Source organism: Leopardus geoffroyi, chromosome B3 (assembly GCF_018350155.1).
Source record: "Leopardus geoffroyi isolate Oge1 chromosome B3, O.geoffroyi_Oge1_pat1.0, whole genome shotgun sequence".
In the NCBI taxonomy this organism is placed as follows: Eukaryota; Metazoa; Chordata; class Mammalia; order Carnivora; family Felidae; genus Leopardus; species Leopardus geoffroyi.
The window spans coordinates 132,916,593-132,939,841 of NC_059337.1; the positions used below are offsets into that span (position 1 = coordinate 132,916,593).

Consider the following 23,249-nt stretch of genomic DNA (forward strand, 5'->3'; position numbering starts at 1 on the left):
TCCTGCAAATGCGGTTGTTTCAAGTGGTGCCCAAATTCCCAACTGTGTAGACTCAAGTCAAACCCACGGGAACCAAGCTTTCCATATTTGAATCACACACAGGCTGCTTAAGAGGAGTCACTGTTGGTCTGTATTCGTTCGTTCATTCGTTCGTTCGTTCGTTCACTTATTCATTTACCAAGCATCACTTCACTCAAGGCCAGGCACAGTACCAGGTTTGGGGGATGAGAAAAATTAAGTGCAAAAAAGTCCTGTGATGAAAGTCTATTCCAACAGAGAATGCCAGGAGCTAGGCAGGTCCTTAACAAATGATCCCACCCAACAACACCGCATCTGGGTGAAGATCTGACGCCCAGAGAGTCGAACGCAAACGGCACGTGTCGGTTAGGCTATTAGGGAGTGGTGCAAAGATCAAACCAGAAGTTCTCGCTCCTGGTCCAGTTTTCTTTTCAAAGCACCCTGGAAAACATTCTAAACAGGATTCTAACTCAACCGCTAATGAGGCCCGGCATCCAGGCTCAGATGTCAGCAGACTGTGAGCTGCCCCACACCCCTGCCCCAGGAGACCCCACTTGGCATGACACCCATCAGTGACAATTCACTAGTGCCTTTTGCAGGCTAAGCCCCCCCGCCACCCTTCTAGAACCATTCTCAGGTGGTTCTGATGCTTTTTGTTGGTTGAGTTGTTTTAGTGTCCCAAAGCACTTAAGGGACAAGACCCCTGCTCACGAGCAACAGAGATTCACAGAGTCTGGAGGGCGGGGGGGGGGGGGGGGGCGCTGTCTGAACATTCACCCACGGGGCGCATCTGAGGTGCTCTTTTTTTTTTTTTTTTAATTTTAACATTATTTATTTTTGAGAGAGAGAGAGGGAGAGAGAGAGAGAGAGAGAGAGAGAGAGAGAAAGAGAGCGTGAGCAGGGAAGGGGCAGAGACAGAGGGAGACACAGAATCTGAGGCAGGTTCCAGGCTCCAAGCTGTCAGCACAGAGTCCGAAGCAGGGCTTGAACCCACAAACCGTGAGATCGTGACCTGAGCCAAAGTTGGCTGCTTAACCAACTGAGCCACGCAGGCACCCCCCCTACTTTTTTAACTCTTTAAATGTTTATTATTTATTTTTGAGAGAGAGAGAGAGATTGGGAGCGAGCAGAGGTGCCCTTAATAAAGGGACCAAATTTGGTTGCCTGCTGGTCGGCTAGGCAGAATTAGTGTCATGGCACAGCCACATCCTTCCTGCCACCCACCCCCACACTGCCCTGCCTCTTAAGGATGCCTGTTGCCATTTTCAAAGGGTAGATGACGTGGTCACTCATTGAACAACTTGCAGAAAAACACCTTCCCCACAACGTGTTTCCATTTCCTTCAAACGAAAATCAATCCATCAGTAAGACTATGTCTCCGGTGATCAAAGCCGGATTGTGTGCACCCCCCGCCCCGGGGTGGGGGTTGGGGGGCGAGCAGTCAGATACAAGCAGATGCAGGATGCATGCTCAGCACTGAGGGGGGCGGGGGCAGGGGTCACGGCTACCTTCCCGGGCCTCGCGGTCTTGCCACGTTCCATGAGGCCAAGACAAACAGGCTGTGCGTGGATCTATTTTGGTCTCACAGCTGCAAACACAGGATTTATGAAGATGTTTGGTGCTCGGCTCCCAGGAGATTTGTGCACCATATTGCTGCTCTACTGACTGTCCGTGCATCCCTCCTCATTCCTGCTGAGCCTGGGACGTCCTCAAGTTCTGATCCCTTAGGACTCTCCCCAAGTTACAAGTTTTCTTCTTTCCTTAACTCGTGAGAGACGAAGGATGCGCGTTATTGGGTTTGGCATCCAAGGGGCTCAATGCTCTATCATTCCACCGCCTCTTCTTGGTGTTTAGCTTTATTGATTTCTATTTCTGACTTGCTCGGCACCGGCTCATTCATTATTCAGGGGAAATCTGGCTAAGAGACCACAGGCTGATATCCTGCCAACAGGAGCCCGAGCAGGTGGGACCTCTGAGGGCCTTCTTTTCAAAGAATCGCAATTCCATTAAATGAGTGGTGTAGACTCCTCGAGTTATTAAGACCTGGCCATTCTGCAAAACATTATTTTCTGTGTGAGTGGCAGGTGAGCTCAGTAGGAAAAAACAGGGAGTTAAATGATTCTGAGGCCAAAGATCTGATGAGTGTGTAAACCAGTTATAGCTGAGAAGAGAAAAATCTCTTGCCAGGTGGCAAAGGAACCCATCCTTAGCCATCTACCCTGGAGGTGTGCGGTGGGGGGTCGCCAGACGCAGGGAGGGAGGAGGTGGCCCCCATTAATCACTATCGCCAATCCCTCTGTGGACTCAGGGGCACAAGAGAACACATATCCATTCTCCTGCTAGAGGCTAAGTCCCACCATCTTCCTACGTGGCCCACGTGAGTTTGATGGTGAAGACAGCATTTTCAAGGTGTTATAATAAGATGTGGGGGGCAAACCCAGTTTGTTGTTTTCTTGTTTGTTTTCTTCTTCACAGAGCACAGAAGTAAAGGAAATTGTTTATTTAAACCGGAAGAGGAGAGGTTCAAATTAAAGAGTGGGAAGAAGTTCCTTCCAGAAAATTCAGGCTAAAACACACTACTGGAGAAAGTAGTAAAATGATCCTCTAGAGAAATCTCTTAAGAACAGAACTAATTACCACCTGTAAGTACCAATTTGTGCATAATCCGATCCTGGGGGAGGAGGCTAGGTGAGAAAATCTCTCAAAATCCCCTCTGAGCTTCCCCACCAGGTTGAATTTTCACCAGGAAAAGTTTGAAACACTTTGGCTGATCTTTGGAGGAGGACTTGGTGGGAGAGGACGTCCGGTCACAGGTCTGCGGCCAATTTTAACTTCAGCATTGTGCAAAGTCAGGGTGCTGGTGAGTAGTCTCTCAGGGGCAAAGGCATTTCCTCAGAACACAAGGATGAAAATGGTGCTTTCACCATTAGACAGGATGTCCCAAATACCATAGAAGAAGCTTCGTATTTGTTTTCTACTTCGTAAAAGTAAATGAGACAGCATCATCAAATAGGAAATAACCCTCTGTCTCTTAACTAAAAACTAGAGGGTCTTTGAAAACACACATACCACACACACACACACACACACACACACACACACACACTAGCCGTGACAAATGGGGCTTCGAGTCACGTCACTAAAACACTGCAGGCCACTGCTTGGGGAGGCAGTGAGATCCTGGTTCAGTGGGGTTTCCATGGTCTTCTGTTGCTGGGGGAGGACACTGGCCTCAAGGGGTAGGCCGAACCAGGGAACCTCTTGGCCCCTACAACTCTTAGTTCAGCCAGAACAGTTCTGATTTCATGTTTTATCTTATTTTGGCTCCATGGAAGGTTTCAGTTTAAAAAAAAAAAAAAAAGAAGAAGAAGAAAGGAAAGGAAAGGAAAGGAAAGGAAAGGAAAGGAAAGGAAAGGAAAGGAAAGAAGAGGAAAAGGAAAGGAGAGAGGGAAGGGAAGGGAAATCTTACCAAGCACAAATGGAGCCCCACGTTTCTGGATTCTCCTACAGTGGGCAAATCTGGAGTAAATCCCATTCTCCTCCTTAGTTGTGTGCCAGTATCAGGGACAATGGTGACGCCCTGGCCCCACAGGCTACGGGGAGGCCCAAGTGAGGGCACTGGCAGGTGTGTCCCAAGCTTGATGCCGGGCACACAAGAGGCAATGTTAATAAGTGGCTGCCCCTAGGATAAGGCCATCAACACTGGAGCCCCGTTCACTGCTAAACATTTTCTAAACTTTGTTATATTTCTAATTTAAAGAATTCACAATCATGATAAACACACCTAATATTGAATTTTTTTTAACGTTTAATCATTCTTGAGAATGAATTCAGAGAGAGAGAGAGAGAGAGAGAAAGAGAGAGAACGCATAGAATCCGAAGCAGGCTCCAGGCTCTGAGCTGTCAGCATACAGCCCTGTGTGGGGCTTGAACCCACGAACTTGATATCATGATCTGAGCTAAAGTTGGACACTTAACCGACTGAGCCACTCAGACAACCCTCACCTAGGAGCTTTTCAAACGACAGATCCCGTGGCCTTACCCCAGGCGTCATTCAGACTAAATAAGGCAACGTCCCTAGGCTATCACTGAAGAACTGGCTTCTAAATGGCTTGGCTGCCATTGTCCTGTCGGAAGAGATGTTACAGACAACTTCCTTTGCAGCTCTGCTATAGAAGATTGATTTCTCCCTCCCTCCTCCTCTCTCTCTCTCTCAACCTAAAGGTCGAAAGAAACAAATTACTAACGAGGAACCTCTGTATCTTCCTCAGTTAAGAGTCACTTTTAATCTTCTGGACATTTAAACCATACAAGTGATCAAAAAAATAAAATGAACCATACAAGTGATCATGTTTCTCTCTTTGCCTTAGCTACTAGGAAGCTCAAAGCCAAATTCGTGACTGACCGCTCTACCCCTTAAACCAATACATAGAATGTAGGATAGTCCTTTTATACATTAATGCTGGGTTTCCCACCTTTATTTTCCCTTTTTCTATTTTCCCTTTTTTTTCCCTTTTTTCTATTTTCCCTTCATTTCTGCATGTGCTTTAAAAAAATTCTAGTTATGCTGCATTTTTGCAATCTATTACAAGTTCGTTTTGGAACAAGGTGGCCTATGTTAGACAAAGTAATTAAATACAGTCACTGACATGCAGCCCTTTGCAGCCGAAAGTTTTAAAGCAGATGTAATGGGCACCAAAGTAGAGACTGGAGCTTGGAGGAAACTTTTTGGCTTCGGGGTCAACTCCCCCAACAGACACCTTTGCCCCAGCTCCAGCTGTCGTAGAACATCTGGAAGCATATCTGAATTGCATATTAAGTATGTTTTAAAATTACGGAAGTTTGGGGGGCACCTGGGGTGGCTTAGTCAGTTGGGCGTCTGACTTCGGCTCAGGTCATGATCTCACAGCTCATGGGTTCGAGCCCCACATCGGGCTCTGTGTTGACAGCTCAGGGCCTGGAGCCTGCTTCGGATTTTGTGTGGATTGCTCTCTCTCCCTGCCCCTCCCCAACTCATGCTTTGTCTCTCTCTCCTTCAAAAAATAAACAAACATCAAAAAAAAAAAAAAAATTTAAAGAAAAAAATTTTAAGTTATGGAAGTTTTTAAGGCAAAACAAAACAAATCAACACCACCACCACCCCTCCCCCCCCGGGAAAAAAAAAAAAAAAAAAAAACAACTATACAAATTCAAAATCAGGAATCCTGGCATTCAATTATGAATCTACTGTGTCTCAACTTCCACAGCAGCAGACCCACACACTGAACTAAAATTCTGGTCCTTCTGGAAAAGCATCAGGTTGGTCTAAAGAACAATATACGAGTACTAGCAGATTGTGGAAGTCTGTGGCCTTGCGTATCAGACAAGATGAATGTTTAGAATATCTGAACATTGTCTGGTTGTTAAGAAACATGTAGTAACTTGTAAAAGTTCCAAGTACTCCAAACCGCCTGTCCGCTGTTATCCCCACATAACCCTGTACTTTTAAACTACCCAGACACTACCTGTTCCCCATATGTGATCAAAAAGATTGTTATCTGCCGACTGAAATGCTTTCCCGTATCTGTGTTGAGGATCTGTTCTCTTGGGTACAGAGCCAGAACCACTCCTGACGTGGCCAGGAATCCGGGGATGGGGGTGGGGGGTTAATAGCCTGGACCAGAGCTCTGGGCTGCAGGGAAAATCCCCTGTGTTTGTGATGAAACACAGAGGAGTTCCCTCTCTTTCTTAGCCCTTAACTCAGCCCATCTGCATCCAGAGGGTAGGGACCAGCCAAAGGTCTCCTGGCCGCCACTGCCTGGGCTTTGCCCCGGCCTCATGTGTACGGGCAGCAGGGCCTGAGGGCTGAGCGCTTCTGTCGTTGCTGTTAGTTATTTTTTTCACAAAACAATGTACAGATCGTGTTTATTTAAAAGGTAAGAACTCTCAGGTGCACACGTGAGGCACAAGGAGGCGTGAGATCTAAAGCTTCCTTACTGTCTACTATTTAAGCGGCCCCTTAGACATTCTGCCATCTTGCATTTTTGCAAACATTGCTTGATCTTTGAAGATCTGAACTAACCACGAACAACAAACAAACCTAATGAACGTCAACTAGCAGCTACAGAATTTCCTTGATTCCTTTATACATGTTAATTGTGTAACCGACATAACCTTATTGTAGCCAGTATGCCGCGAATAAAAAACCAGCCCTAATTCTGTGGCTCAAAATAACTACAATCAGCATTTCCGCACAGGCCCTTCCATTCTTCTGCTTGCGTATGTGTGTTGGGCTCAGCCTCACTCGGGCTCTGGACCACACATATGAGAAGTGTGCAGGGTTCAAATCCAGGGCTGGCTGGGACACGCAAGTTCTCAGAAGGAGCTCAGAAGAGCCAGACTCACCAAATGGCTACACGGTAGCTTCCAATTATGGAGTGCTTACTGTATGCCGGGCATTAACGCGATACCATGTAAATCTTCCCTGCGACCTAGCACGGGGTGGGGGTCCTTGTTTCCCATTTCAGAGATGGAGAAATCAAGACCTGAGACGTAATACTGCGAGTGAGTAGAAAGCTGGGATTCCAGGCCAGGACTGGTGCCGGTATGGTGAGGAAGAAGTGTCCAGTCTAACCTTACTGATTTGGATTTGACACATAGCTTGGGGTTTCTTTGCTCCCTTTCCATATCTTTGGCGGACCAAGAAGAGAAGGGGAGTTTACTCCAATTTGAAAAGCTGGCAGAAAAGGAGAGCCAGACTGGCCTGGAGAGGGGCTGGTGTCGCCAACAATATTCCCTGCGACCGACAGCCAGCCCTGGCTCTCTGGGCCACGTTTATCTGTCTGTTCATCACAGGTGTGCCCAGCTCGGGGTCTCAGAGAGCTCCCGGCTCTGCAATTCTGTAACTCTAGCTGGTCCCTGCATACGTGCACCACGCACAAACTGGAGGCCACGATGTGATTTGTGGCACTTGGCTCCTATCATCAAAATAACGACCCTGAATACACAGGAAATACTATGTAAATTACCCTGCTCCAAGGAAAAACAGTAAGCAAGCCCCCCCCCCCTTTTTTTTTATTAGATGTGAGGGGAGGGTGTGGACAAATTAGAAATCATGCTAAGACATGTAAGAGACACAAGCAGGAGGGACTCCCCCAATGTGATTCTGTTCCACGACATGGCCCCCCGCCCCCGGCCAAACCAGGGTGTGTAGTTTCTTGTCCTGTCTCGGAGATGAAAATACTGGAAGGGCCGACGGAGGCTGTGACCACAGGCCACACTACTGACACCTCCCAGCCTGGTCTGGACAGACCGCGGAAGTGAACAAAGGCCTTCAGAAGCTTGGTGCGCAGACTCTGATGTGTATTCGACAGTGTAACTCATCAAAAGTAGAACGGGTGGGCACCTAACCTTCACTAAAACAAGAAAACATGTTGCAATACCATTCTCACTCTTTTGGGAAAGCAAACACAGGCATTTCTGAGATTCTCTCTGCCCCTGAACTATGGCAGTGTCACCCGCAGCCTTAGGCTTGGGAACACTCTGAAGGCAAGATCCACGCCCGAGAATTAACATAAAAATGCCGCTAAGCTTTTTTTTTTTTTTTTTTTTTTTTTTTTTTTTTATCATTACAACACATCCTGAAGAGGTCTGAAAATGTGAGAAGCAGCATTAGCCATGAAGACAGTATTTACAAAGGACTGATACATGGGGCCCTACGGTTTAATTGAAGATAACAAATGATTCAGAGCTCTGGCAGGCTCTCCTGAACACTTCGATCATTTCAACAAACGCTGCAGAGAAAGGACACTCTGGTCAGCCTCCGAGGTGCGAGCACGATTCTATGTGCTTTCAGTTGAACGAGATCCTGGTTATACCATATTGCCCTGGAAGTTACAAAATCTCAGTGCAACTGGCCTGCTCATTCTCATTTCACTTTTTATTTATACTTAAAAAAAAATTTTTTTTTTAATGTTTATTTTTGAAAGAGAGAGAGACACACACAGAGTGTGAGCGGGGGAGGGGCAGAGAGAGAGAGAGAGAGACAGAGACACAGAGAGAGAGAGAGAGAGAGAGAGAGAGAGAGAGAGAAAGAGAGAGAGAGACAGAATCCAAAGCAGGCTCCAGGCTCTGAGCTGTCAGCAAGGAGCCCGACGCTGGGGCTCCAACTCACAAACCACGAAATTGTGGCCTGAGCTGAAGTTGGACACCAAGGAAGCCACCCAGGTGCCCCTAGTCTTACTTTTATTGAGATATAATTGACATGCATTATATTATTTTCAGGCGTACAACAGTGTGATTTGGTATTTTCCTACATTACAAAATGACCATCATCATAAGCCTAGCTAACGTCCATCACAACACATAGATTGTTTTTCCTTTGGGGATAAGAACTTTTAAGATCTACTCTCCTACCAACTTTCAAATACGCAGTACAGCAATGTTAACTACAGTCACCATGCTGTGCATTATATCTCCAGGATTTATTTTATACCTTTTGACGACCTTTATCCATTTCGCCCATTTCCCACTCTGGCCCGTTTTTAAGTCTCAAAAGTTTTCAAACGTGGTCTTCTTCACTAGCAAAATGCTTGCTGTGAAGTTTCAAGGTTTTAATAACGATTTCTAAATCAATTAATTACTCCCCCCAACATATTTATTCATCAGGTTACCATGGTGGCATGAAAAACCACTCCTGTTTAGGTAAAAATTTCAAGCTCGTTAGGAGTCTCCTATGTGTTCCGGCAAAGAACTTCTCTCAAAGTTTTTGCTAGAGTTTTCATGTTTTCCCCCCTCACGTCACTTACAGTCACATCAATTCATCTTAACCTACATTTAAGAACCTAACTCTGGTTGTCATTTTTTATTTTTTTTTTTTAAAGCCCACTCTCGGGTAAGATTGACATTTCAGTAATCGCTGCCAGCTGGCATGTTCAAAATGGAATCTAAATATTTTATTAACAATATCAATAACAAGCAGGTTCAGCGGGCCTTAATAAAACACGCTTGAATTGTGAGAGAAATTCTTGTTATTCTGTGTTTCACCAGCTTTAATTTACTACATTGATTTAATAAAAATCTATGACAGTCTCATCTTTAATCATGTCAGAATTCTGAGGTTCACTACCTGTGCATAAGGAAAATCTAGAAATCAAGCAGGTGTAATGAAATTTTTGTTGCCCAATCATTTTTGAAACTTTTGACTGAAGTAACACAACCAATAAAGCCCGCATACATGTTCAGCTCAATGAATTTTCACAAACGATTTACCTGTGTCACCAGAACCCAGATGAACAAGCTGCCAGCTCAGGAGCCTTCTTCCACCCTCTCCACTCACTACACCCCAGAGATCACCACGACCTTGGTTTCTCCTTGCACGTGTTCCCTGTGAACTCTGGCAGGGGGGCGGGGGAGGGTGGCGATCACCCTGTTAGAGTCACTAAGTGCTGGCCTGCACATTATTTCACTTCCTTTGTGGGAAGCAGGTGGTATCCTCCCGATTTTACAGATGAAGAAACAGAAGCTCAAAGGTGAGTATCTGACCAAGCCAAGAAGCGTGAACGCACAGTGCCAATGACTATACAGCTCTGTGTGTGGGTGGGGGAAGGGGACTACGAGGGACCGCCAGTCAGATCCAAAGCCAGGTCCCTCCAATGCCAAGCTCAGTTCTCCAAATTTATTGATTCGCATGTCCAACAAATGCCGTTTATAGTTAGATGGCCTCATACAGAGAACAACTACGCCACCCCCTGGCCCCAGCCCCCAACCCCCACGCACACTCACGCAGGAGGACGGTTTCTGAAAGGGAGCTCACGTTTTCATTTAGCATGTTGTCGTCCCCTCGCTACGTTCTGGATTGTGAACGATTTTGTGAGTCTCTGCGTTAACAGTGTCTTAATTTTAAAAATTAAGCTGGGAACCAGCAAGTGAGTCTGAAGAGGCTCCATCTCTGGTCCCGAACTGGATTTTCATCACTCAACTGCTCTCCAAATTATACTGATTTATGATGTGATTATTACGGTTTTCCTAAGTAGCCTGGGTAATGAGAGAAACGCAGAGACACCCCAGACTGCAGTAATGGGGGGGGGGGCCTCTAACACCCCTCCGTCTGCCCTGCCAGCTCCCCACCTCACCTCTGCTTCTTAGCCCGCGCTCTCCTCTCGCGGGGTCAGTACTGCGCCTCGCGTGGCCTCCCAGCCTCGGCCCCAGCGGTGCCCACGGCGACTCACATTGTTCCCAGTGCCTTCCGCGGTGACCTTGCGACACTAAGCACGTGAAACCGACCGACCGCCCAGCGGCAGTTTTCCCGCCCATGTTTGCGAAGATCAGCTCTCAGTTCCTTACCCTTCCTTCCTTACGCGCCTAACTTCAGTGTAACGCTGAAGCTGCACCACCTACCCCCCAAGTCCTCAAAGTCAAAGCCACTACCTTTATCAGAATCTCCCCACCTTTTCTGCCTGGAACACGGTGCCTTCCCCTTCCCCTCCTCTTTCCTGTTAGGAATGAGGCAAGCTACCTCAAAGGGACACGGTGACTTCTCCTCTCCAGCCTGGCTCATCACAGTTCTTTGTCACATCCCAACGTACCGCCTGTGCCCTTCCTTGTGACCCCTGCCTTCGGCTGTGGGCCTCACTACTTTGTGGGCTTGGCTAACTGTCGCTGCAATGTCACGGCGCCTCTCGGAGCGACACCGAGAAGGGCACCGTTGACCATGTCGGGCAGACTTAGGGGGAGGCAGGGACAGCAGCCTCACAGGGCACTAGCAATGCCCCTCGGGGAAGTCTTCTGTGACTCCTGACTTCCTTCCCTCCGAGTCTGAGCTCCTCTGCGAAGGCACAAACCACCGAAGCTTCTTGGTGATTCTGCTCCCCGCTCCCTCCCCCCCTGCCCCCAGCCAGATGGCAAGAGATCTCTTTCTCTCTATCCCCAGCCGCAAGGGTACCTAGCACACAGTAGGAAATGAAGGAATGTTCGTGAAACGTACGCGTGTAATTCACTGAACCGACTCGGACTGAACGGTGTGCCGCCCCCCCCCCCCCCAGTCCCAATTCAGATGTTGAGGCTTTAACCCTCAGTGTGGCAGAATTTGGGTAAGGTTACATGAGGACATAAGGGCGGGGCTCTGATGCAATAGGACGCTAACAGGGCCCTAAGCCAGTAGGCTGGTGTCCTTACAAGAAGAGGAAGAGACCAGGGCACGCGCGTGCACACAAAGGAGGCCATGCGAGGACACAGTGTGCAGGCAGCCATCTGCAGACCAGGAAGACAGGCCCAGGAGAGATCAAACCTGCCACCCCCTTGATCTTGGACTTCCAGGCTCTCGAACTGTGAGGAAACACATTTCTGTTGTTTAAGTCACCGGGCCTGTGGTGTTTTGTTATGGCAGCTCCAGCCGCTTAACACATTCACCCACTGTCCAAGCATCTTGTGTGCTAAAGAAGGGGCTCTGGGGACTGACCCTGGCTGTGAAGGGAAGTTCGTGAAGATACGGAGGCTGGCTGCTCAGGGTTGATCCCCAGGAAAGGGCAGTTGTAGCCCATGTTCTGTCTTGCTCCCTTATCGCCAATGAGGCACCTCGAGTTAAAGCAGGACGTTTTCGGCAATCCCCACTCCGCCAGGAAAAGTGAATGTCATCATTAACTAAGATTCTGGGCCTCTGGGAAATTACTTTAACTTGATGGACACCACCTTATGCCCTGAGATCTTGATAGTCCTGTACACCCATGGATAACGGCCATTATCATGAAAAGAAAGCTGGGGGAGTCCCAAACGCGAAGGTATGCGCCTCCTGGCCTCGGATATTCTACTTAGTGGCTACACACACTTGCATGTGTAACCTAATGTTTCTGCGTCCTGTGCGTTTTCTTTTTCCTTTCTTTCTTTTCTACAGATTTTATTTTTAAGTAATCTGTACCTCCAACACGGCGCTTGAACCTACAACCCCGAGATCAAGAGTCGACAGACCGAGCCGGCCACGTACCGTCGCGGTGCTTTGCTTTTTAAATAAAATGGCTGTGCCGTTGTGACGGACAGTTCCTTTTCCCTTCTTTGAGAAGGGACCCAGACTTGCATCTGGGGAACCGTTCACCTCCCAATCCATCCGCGTGCTCCCAAGTGACGTTTCCACCCCCCTGGCATACAACAATCGGTGGTGCCTCTCCTCCCAGTTCCTCTGGTCACACTGAGGGTTCCCGGTGGTCACGTGATGCGGGCCGATCTAATGACAATGCTGCTCAGAACTTCTCCTGAGGACACTGAGGAAATGCTAGATTCAAAGCCGGTGTCTGCAGCCCAAGAGGCTGTGGCAGCCACCTCGTAAACTCAGTGTGAGCTTCTCCGAGCTTATTTCCACCAAAGGCGAAGGTTGAGTTGGGGGACAGAGAGAATAGGCATTATTACTACCATGATCCTAAGTGGGCCTCCTAAGACCAACGGAGAGGTTGGAACTTCACAGACACACAGAAACCACCAGTGACATACATTTAGCTGAACTGAGGCCATTCACTTAGAGATTCGTTGTCAGTGAGGACTCTGCGTGTACACACACATATAGACACACACACACACACAACCCCCCACCCCCCCAGTCAAGCTGGGTTAAGTAAAATGGGGAATTCAGACCTCACCTAATCCAACCATGGGGAGGACAGTGGTAAAGGGCCCCTCATCTCTGTTTCTTGGCCTTGGTGCCATTTCTTAGATGCTGGTTGACTCTGTGTGATACCCTTTGTTGAATCTAGCACATCTTTCAGAGCCCCCAGATCCGAAGTAAGAAGTCCCTGGCCTGCGATGGGTTATATGCCCCTATCTCAACCAACTGCTAAGACCAGCGAGCTCCTGTAAGAAACTGGCACCCCTCCATTTGCAATATACATATTGGAAGGAGGGGCAGGGGAAACCGTGGGTTCTACGAAAGCACTCCAATTTAGGCTCACAATAGCTGCAAAATTTTAAAACTGAAAACTTTGGGGTGCCTGGGGGGCTCAGTCATCAGTGCAGTGTCTCACTCTTGATTTTGGCTCAGGTCATGATCTTGTGGGCTCAGGTTCGTGAGATCGCGCCCCAAGTGTGCTTGGGATTCTCTCTCTCCCTCTCTCTGTCCCCCCTTCCCTGCTTTCATGTGCGTATACTCTCTCTCGCTTTCTCTCAAAATAAACATTAAAAAAAAATAAGAGTGAAAACTTCATTCATAATTGTTTCCACCCCCAACCATGGCCAAACTTAAAGAATGAAGTCTCTAAGAGTCTGAGAAATATGGTACATGCAAATGAGAAACAGAATTGGCCTTTCTACACGTCGCGGCCTTCTCATCTCTTGTCATGATCATCTTCACCATCTTGCTCACATTCTGGGAAATGAACCCACAGCCAAGCCACTAGGTTAGAGCAGTTCTATACACAGACCTGTATTCTAACACCTGAATGCAATTTGTGTCAAATTAGCAGCATGAGATCATTCTAAATAGGCCCCATAAAAAAAAAAAAAAAAAAAAAAAATCACAGCCTCAAACGGGACCAACCCATGTGTACTAGGGTCACCATGAACTGGGGGACAAGTTCAATATGATCCCTTTAATGATTTTCTAAGGTTCTTGATCACTGCAAGTATGTCTCTCCTTTCTTTCCCTCCCACCTCTGAAATGCATCTTTGCAAATAGTTCATACTCTGGCACCATCCAGAGACACTGAGAGGGGGAAAAAGACAGGAGGACAGATCGTAAGCCATTCTAACTCATCCCCAAAGAACCTCCTTTCTCTGGGTCACATTTCTGCAAGATCTCAGTCGCCCCAAAGTGTCCGTGAGAGCAGCTGGTAAGAACTCTGTTCTACTCCTCTTTCGGGTATTAGGTATCTCATGGGTATTTGCCTTCATGTAGCAGGAGCTTCACAGAGACTGGAAACAGTCTTAAATACTCCTGAAGGTAAAATGTCAGTTCAACTGGGGGAAGGGTTTATGTTACTGCTATTTGGGGGTGGAAGGTATTGAAACCCTTAGGAAATTGCAAAAATGCTATCCATAAGCATAATGAATTCTATTGATTAAACACTCAGTTATTGCCAAGCACTGTCCCAGCCCCAGTACATACAGTATCTTTTAATCCCATGAAATAGTGCTATCCATTGACCCGCTAAGAAGGAAAGGCTCAAAACCCATCAGGCAAGCTGCGTGAGGTCACACAGCTGGGGGATGGCAGAGGCTGGCCTCTGTACCCAACACTGGCCAGCTGTAAGGTCTCTACTCTTCTCTCCCAGGCAGGCTGCCCCCCCCCCCCCCGCCCCGGAGTGAAAGCAGTGGTGACAGGAGCTCCCACAGAGTTCCAGGGATGTCACACACACTGTCATCAGCTAATCCCCACAATGATACCAATCTTGCAGGACTGGTATTTTTGCATTTTGCTGTAGCTCAAGGAAGTTCACATAACTTGTCCAAGGTCAGGCAGCAATTAGGCAGCCAGGCAGGGAATGGATCCAGGCACAGCTGATTTGAAAACTGAGGTCTTTTATCCTCAGGTCATCATTTGCAGAGGCCAACTGGAGAGCTGGGTGGGATGGAATCACCAAAGAAAAGAAGGGCAGGAGAATTTATTCTTGCAGACTCACGACACGGGGAGGTAAACGCCTGAGTGCCTGGGGCTGCATTCACTCTCGTAGGCACGCGCGCGCACACACACAAACACACACACACACACACACACACACACACACACACACACTCCCAACCTATCATGTGCTCCGCAGTGAGCGCTACACCCTGGAGTTCTCAGCCACGCCTTTTGGTCGCCGAGGGAACCAAACAAAAACACAAACTTGACCTCTGCAAGTTTACAGGTAGATGCTTTTAAGTGTACTTCTGCAACTGTAATGTGAACAGCTCATTGAGTACATTCTAAAAAACTCTTCATCGCAAGCCTCTTGGCAATTGCATAAAAATATTTCTAGACTTCCATCCAAGCGCAGTTAAACAGAACTTCAAGGGGAATGACTTTTCCAATTGTATTTTAAGATTGAGCACTTTGATAAAAGCAGGCTCTGCAGTACAATGTGATCCAAAATTGTGTAATCTTTATATATTTTAGAATCTGATACAATTTAATAGATAAGAAAAACATTTTTAGTGCTCAAAACTTAAACTGTAAGGATATATTCCTATTGATGGATTACAACTGGTGTAAAAATATCTGTATCTCTCTATCTACTACTATAAAGTCCAGATAGGCTCAAAATATTCATTCTGTAAAGGTGTGAGTTCCTCTCATTGTATTAGTCTTTGGATGACTAACTTCAGGATTTCCCTTTTTCTCTATCCACAGTCTTTAAAAGATCTTAAAGTCAGCTGTTTACGACAGTCCTGTGCGGGGACCAAAAGAGACAGGAAATACCTCAATGCCTTGAATGATAAAAGACAACAGAAAGATTCATTTCCATCTTTCTGTCTTGTCATTATAAACTGCTTTTGACCATTACAACAGGATTGTCCCCAGCCCCAGTCTGTAGCACAACGCAGAACAGGTCAGCATCTCAAGTGAAAAACTTCAAAAACAACTTAACCCGTCCCGAACCAAAGACGAGCTAGTGTGAGTCCAGGTTTGCGATCCTGGCTCTGTGACCTCGAGCAGGACATTTGTTGGGGCTTTATTTTTCCCATCTACAAAATGGGAGTAAGAATACCTAATGTATACGGCTAATATAAGAATAATGTAAAGAACATGTATGGCCAGACACAAAAGGTCACATTTTATATGATTCCATTTATGCAAAAATGTCCTGAACACACAGGTCCCTAGGGACCGACAGTAGCCTAATGGCCGTGCGCTGAAGGCCCTGTGCCTCTGTAGCCATCAGAGCTGACAGCGTCACTGGCTTCTCTGAGTCTGCGGGTGCTCCCGCCTGTCCCCTCTTTCTGAAACTCTTTGCCCTTCATTTCATTGACTTTCCCCAGTTTCCGACTAAGCTGCTTCTCTGCTGTCGTTGTTGTTGTCTTCACTACCACTGCTTTCTATCATAAATCTACGTTTTCTAACATGTCCATGTTGGAAAGGAGTTCATTCTGTACTCCTGTGAAAATCTCATCTGGGCCCATAATTGCAGTGGCCATTTGTGGATTCACACGTTTCAACATTCCCTTCCTAGCCTTGACCTCCCTTCTCCTAATTCCAGCCTGTGTCCCCTCCTAGCGACATCACCCTGGAACAGGAGGACCAGCCCACGGACCCTGCTTGGCAGGTGCCTGTCCCAGAGGAAGCCCTCAATGCCACGTCCCCCGTCAAACTGGCAACTCCTTCTGACTTCCCTATTTCTGTCCACAGGGTACCATTTCCTCAGGGTGCAACACTGGGTTCCCGTGAAAATCTTAGACGGTGGGAGAGAGACCAGCTGACGTCCAAGTCAGAAGGGAACATCCAGGCTATGGATGTTTTCTGAGATTCCACGCCAGGCTGGACACACTGGGAATGTCGCAGTAAGTGCAGATGGGGCAAGTCTGGATTCCCAGGAGACGGTGACGTCAGAACTGACCAGAGGCTTCTTTTGAAACTGCATTTCCTTATATTTTTTCACTAACGTAAGAGCCTGTTCTCAGTGACCGCACAGAACATGCGTGACTTTTAAAGAGGTGGCCAGCGAGTCTTTAAATTCACCTGTGAGCAAAAACAGCGTCCTGACTTTATTACTGTGATTACATAAATACCTTTACAGATAACTCAGCGCGGAACAAGACAAATGATGCCAAAGAGAAAGGGGCCCCTCCTAAAACCCAAAGGTCTCTGCAGGCTGACAGAGTAGAGAAGGCAATTAGGCTCAGGACTTGGGGGGAAATGTAGGCAGGTTTTCCTCTCCCCCTTTCTGTTATTACTGTATTTTTTCCAAAACGGGCGTGCCTGGGGACAAGAGTCAGGAGATTTATGCATTAGGTGGATGCCCTGGTTTGCAAAATGGACAAAGGAGTCAGCTTGCCGAGCAGATTAGATGAAAGAAGTCAAACAGCCCAGGGGCTGCAATCAAATGTGGCAGAGATGAGTGGGGGAGGGTCAAGGCGAAGCCCAAAGGCCCTGAGATCCCATCCGAGGCCTTTCTGGAGAGAAGCAACGAGAAGCACCAGAAGTGCCTGGAGACCCGGGGCCGTGTGGAGATGGGATCCCGCAAAGCCATCCTCGTTCCGCAGGGAAGGAAACGGGGGCTGGCAGCGAGAATGGAAAGCCACACAAAGGAGAGATCAGGAGTCCACTCCTTTGAGGTATATAGGAACTTTTCACCTTGAATATATGTGCCAGGAGGAATGATCAGAAACCCCGGGAATGAAACAGAAGTTTATAAACCTCTGCCGTGACAGAGCGTTTGTGAGGGGCCAGGCAGGCCCTGGTCTGGACTTGTGTTTTCAGGTTCACATTGTCCTCTAACCTCCGCAAAGGTTCTGGGGAACACATCTGGCAAAACCGAGGCCCAAGGTCAAACACCTGGTGCCCAGGGAGGGAGGAACTCAACCCTGGGTTGACGCGATGCTAAATCCGTGCTCTCGCACGTGGCTGTCTACGCACCTGCCGTGTACACACAATTATAGAGCAAGGGGTAAAGCTCCGTGTGTGTGAACTGGGTGACCTCGCAAGGAAGCAGTCCTATTTGAAAGGAATCGGAGATAAAGGGATGAACAAATAGTTTAGATCTATCTATAAATCCAGCAGGATCTGGGGCATCCCCTGTCTTTGGCCCTGTTCTGAGAATCACTAACCCAGCAAAGGAACAAGGGAAATTTTAGCAGGGAAGGTAAAGAGCGCAGGGAAATCAATCACATTCAGAGATTCCAGCCCTAGTTTCCTATTTTCCCAGGAAGTTCCAATAACTAACTCTGACCGGGAATGTAGCATGTCCTAAATGCCTTCTAATGTGAATGTCTTGAATCCTCACAAGAACCCTAGGACGCCAGCGTCACTATTGTTATCACCCCCCCCCCACCACCACCACCAGAGAGGTTTGGCCAGTCACGCAAGAAGCCAAGACAGGGCTCATTTCCATGCTTATTGCCTCCCTGAGATCCCACGGGACCTCCCGGAGCTGTCCTGTTCGAGGTTTGGAATCTTCAGCCAGGCTGCCACGACGCTGTCTCCTCTCCTTGGACCCACCTGCAGACACAGCTGGCTGAAAGCACCACTCTGTTTTCCACCGAGCTACAGCTAAGCCTCAAATCCATTTTGACCCACGTTTAGGAAACCAGTTGCTAGAACGGGACACAGCTGGTACTCCACAGGAAACCGCAGCCACCACTGAGGTCCACTCCTTCATTCACAAGGAAGAACGTGAAAACACAGGGATGCCCAGCGGCTGGCCCGAAAGTTCACCAGGTGGCAGACCTGGGACCACAACCAGGACCCCTTGCTTGTAGCCTGGTGCTCTGCCCACTGGAACTTGTTTCTGATACACGGAGCCCTTGCTCTTGAGCCTTTCGCGGCAGGAAAGACGATCAAAGTGAGGTATGGCGTGCACCGTAGCAGCAACAATGCATAGCAGAGCCTGTAGCAGGAGGTGAGGGCGGTGGAGAGCAGGTGCAAGGATATTAACTCCCAGGAAAGGAGGCACCTGAAGCCAACCTGGAACCTGGGAACCCGGGACTCCCCAGAGCAGGTCATCCAATGGTCACAGTCAACCTGGGACGTGTGTGACCAAGGGAGAGCACACCTGTGCGCTCATGGGAACAGCATGCATCTGACAGCAAAAGAGCTGGTTTCCTTTGTCCCCACCTGCCTTCGGGCCTACAGCAGCACCAACCTGCTCCGTGCACTCAGAACACCCTGGAGCTCTTCGTTCCATTTCATTAGCTCATCCCGTGGGTTGTCAGAAGTGAATGGAAATAAAAATCTGTTATGCGTGTTATGGAATTTATTTTAATTCTTCCACTGCATCCTAAGGAAACAGATTTAATAATAATTAGTGGCCCAACCCTGGAGTGAGGGAGAGAAGGAAGGCGGAGGGAGGGCTGGGAAGGCCGGCAGGGGGGTTGCAAGCGGGCATGGCCGGGGCGAGATGTCCACGTTCGGGCAGATCTGCCAGGAGGGCTGGGGTGTGTGGTGTGACGCCAGAGTGGGCGGGGCCCTGGAAACACCTGCTCAGTGGAAGAGGAAGAGATAAAAGGCAGGTGGTCCTGAATGGTAAGCAAGCTCAGAGCTATGAAGGCCGAGGCTGGTCTCTGAACGAAACTGCTTACGGACCCTACAAAGACCCAAAGGGCAGAAGTGGAAGACAAGATGACCGTGGCTCATAGGAACTTTTAGAAGAAGGCAGGAAGAGAAGAGAACGGCAATGCTGTATGTAGTGCTGGGATGAAACATCCAGGGACCAGATGAAGCGTTAGACCAGGGGTAAAGAATGTCCTTAACTAGGAATCACTGACTCATTAAAATAATCCATCCAAGGGTGATGTTTAAATAAAGTAACCCAATTTTAAGTTTAATGGGTGAATGGAATGTGTATGTGTGGGTGGGTGGGGGAGGCGCAAGGGAGTTTGGAGAAGAACAAAAAAAGTAGAACGCTTTACTCTATTCATTACAAAAAAATGAGACGTTATTAACTAATAAAATAAAAAAATGTATTTCAAACACACACAGACCGTAACAGAGACACGCAGACATGGGGAGGGGACAGTTGGAGACACCTGTCAGCTGGTCACTCCTGCAGGGCTCCGAATAAGCCACACTCATCTGTTTGGACCTGCCCTGGGTCCCCTTTAAACAAAGGGTTTGTCCCCTTCTGGCACACAGCTAGGTTTCCATTGTACAAGAACTGAAGTGCTCTCTGGTCCCTGAAACTGCTAACATCCTAAAATTGTCTCTAGCAGCCTAAATGGCATTTAAAATAAATACTGTGAATTGATGAAATGGCCAATTATGTTAAGTACCCATGCCTGGTGTAATCCAAACCAAATCTTCCCCCATTATCCTCAAAACTGCTAGATGATTCAGCAGGCCCTCTCGCCAGTGACTCTGCAAGAACCAAACACAGAGGCCACACTCTAGTAGGACCCTGAGTGCTTCCTTCCAGTGAATTCTTACAATTGGTTTTATGCTAGAAAAAAAAAATAATAACTACTATGTTTCTGCCAGACAGCTAACAAACCAAACAACTATCTGACTACGTACATGGGTTCCCCACTGGAACCATGATGCCATATTGTTCCGCGGACTTCAGGATTTAACTGCTACCATACCCTCTCTGGGCAGCACGGCGTTCTGAGGCAGATCCTGCTGAGAACATGGGGTGTCATCATCCCAAAGGGCCCGTGAATCACTCATTGTCCGCACCTGCCACATAACATCCCCATCCCCATGCCCTCTCTTGCCTACAGACTCTTGCTGCCCCCTCTTGCAATGCCCTTTGTTCTGTTTCCACACACACAGACTATTTTTCAAGGTCTTGTTCAAGGTGTCAACTCTCCCAAGAACTGACAGCCCCTACTCTCCCACCCTCCTGACAAAAATAAGCCCCCCTCCTGCAAATGACGAGACACATCAGCTTCTTCGGCCATGCCCAAGTTCTCTTACCCTCCACCCCAGGGCCACTGGGCACAGTAGGTTCTCCCTGACCCCCGGGTAGCCCGGGTCAGACAGTTCTGCTTGTGGCTGGGGTGGGCTAGGCTAATTATCTAGAAAAAAATGTCCTCCTGCTTGCTACAGAGGGAAAAGAAGGAATGTGTGCATGTTTTGAAAATGTATAAAGGTGAGAAAGTGAGTATATAAATCAGGTATGTTTTCTTCTACTTGATTTTTGAAAAAAAATTTTTAAATGTTTCCTTATTTTTGAGAGAGAGAGACAGAGAGAGAGAGACAGAGTGCAAGCGGGGTTGGAGCAGAGAGAGAGGGAGACACAGAATCTGAAGCAGGCTCCAGGCTCTGACCTGTCAGCACAGAGCCCGATGTGGGGCTCGAACTCAGGAACCGCGAGATCATGACCTGAGCTAAAGCCGGCTGCTTAACCAACTGAGCCACCCAGGTGCTCCTTCTACTTGATTTTAAACTAAACATTCCACTGGCATGACTGGGCAGCTCCGTTGTTTATATACCCATATTTTTATTGTAAAACATTCACTCATGGGCATGAGCGATTTCTTGATGAACCATACCCCACCAAAGGACTACAAAAATATTAATTAGGGAGAACATGCACATAGTTTGAAAAATCTTAGCAACAATAAAAGTGTCTCCAGAACTCCATATATAGATAGAGCAAATATAATACACAGCAAAGAAATATCGCAGGAAAAACTTAACAAATCCTTGCCTACCCTCTCAAACTCCAACCAAGAGTCTTCTGATTTTCACATGTACAAAAAAACAAAACAAAAACAAAAAAGGAGGGCTGCATGGAATTGGATGCGGACTGAGTAAGCATCTGAAATCTGTAATAATGTAATTCTCAACACTTAGAATAATTAGAATTTGAAACCCTATCTGGAAGAGGAAAAATGTCCACACCCATGAGATAGGATCTCATAGTGAAATCACTCAACTTCAGAATCTCATTGATTTTTTCTTCATGTCTCTGCCCAACAGAAACAACCAAAAACTAATATCCTAAGAGCGAATTTTTTTTTTCTTTTTTAATTTTTTTTTCAACGTTTATTTATTTTTGGGACAGAGAGAGACACAGCATGAACGGGGGAGGGGCAGAGAGAGAGGGAGACACAGAATCGGAAACAGGCTCCAGGCTCTGAGCCATCAGCCCAGAGCCCGACGCGGGGCTCGAACTCCCGGACCGCGAGATCGTGACCTGGCTCAAGTCGGACGCTTAACCGACTGCGCCACCCAGGCGCCCCTAAGAGCGAATCTTAATATGAAACTTAATGAGTAAAAATCCTACAAGAAAATGTGCTCGCCAAGTAAAATTCCTCTCCTGAAAATAATCCAAACACGAATGATAGTCGTATCATTGTTGTAGATCTGGAGGAAAAATAAACATGCGCCTAACTTTGAAACTCACTTGAAAAAAATTCCCAAAGGCTCATCATAATTGGTTTCCATTTTTGCTATCTGAAGGGAGAACAGATTTTTTTTAATTATGCATTAATCTTTGAGAGTAGAGGGAGTTCCCTTTTTTCCTTACATATTAAAGGTATCTATAACAGTCATTAAAATTAGGATTAGTCAAAACTTCCCACCTCAATTTCGCCCGTACCAAGCAAAAAGGCAAGGAAATCCTTCAGTTCCTGATTTCACAGGCTATTAAAAAGCAGTATGCAATTGCATGGCCTATAAAACAACAACACAAATGTGATGGCATCTCTTTGAGCTACTCTGGAAACCTGAAGACAAATGTCCCTTTTCTCAGCCACAATTATATTCTACTCCTTCACATGCCTGGCCAGCCCTCGGCATGTACTTTTAAGGAAAAGAGGCTAACCAGCTCTAAACCAACGGAAAGGTGTGGAATATTCTGTACAAGCCCAGCCCAGTTCTAAAGCTCTTGGTATGACCAGATTCATCTGCTTTTGGCCAGCCGTGCCGCTCTGACCCTTACCCGGCCCGACGAGGTGAATGGGGACAGGAAACTGGGAGGGCCCTGGGAGCCAACTGATTCCAGCTTACTTGCACAGCAGACATCTCTAACAGAGATAACCCAGCATTATCCAGAAGGCATCTTATGGCTACTTTTAATTCTTTTTTTGAATGTTTATTTATTTTTGAGAGACAGACAGACAGAGCACAAGCAGGGGAGGGGCAGAGAAAGAGGCAGACACAGAATCTGAAGCAGCCTCCAGGCTCTGAGCTGTCAGCACAGAGCCCGACGCGGGGCTCGAACTCAGGAACCGCGAGATCATGACCTGAGCCGAAGCTGGAGGCTTAACTGACTAAGCCACTCAGGCGCCCCTCTTCTGGCTACTTTTAACCATTTATTCTTCCACTTTATTTGGCCGTTTCAAAAGAAACTTAATAGCAAAAGTAGAGATGAACGGCAGTTGGAATTCTTTGAGCACGCTGGGGAGGACTGACGGCAAAGCAGCGAAGGGTGGGCTGGACAACAGGAAGGATGTCCCCCTGCAAAGGACAGTCGTCGGGACAGGAGAGGGGTGGCTCACCTCCGAGCCTCGGAACAAACCACAGGCAACCAACCTTCCAGGCACACGCGGATGTTAGGGGACAGCAAGGAACGAGTGGAACCACCACAATAACCAAAGTGCCGGAACCCCCCAAACATTCCTCGTTGACCCAAGCACTGAAAACACATAACAGGGTTTTTGTTTTGTTTTGTTCCGTTTTGTCTTTAACCAGC

At 47.5% G+C, this 23,249-nt stretch overlaps 1 protein-coding gene across 11 annotated transcripts in view; it reads right to left on the reverse strand.

The window, feature by feature from the left end:
• The window catches only part of FOXN3 (forkhead box N3), a 402,841-nt gene that overhangs the window by 95,114 nt on the left and 284,478 nt on the right, over positions 1-23,249 (reverse strand). The gene's annotated exons all lie outside the window — the stretch shown is intronic.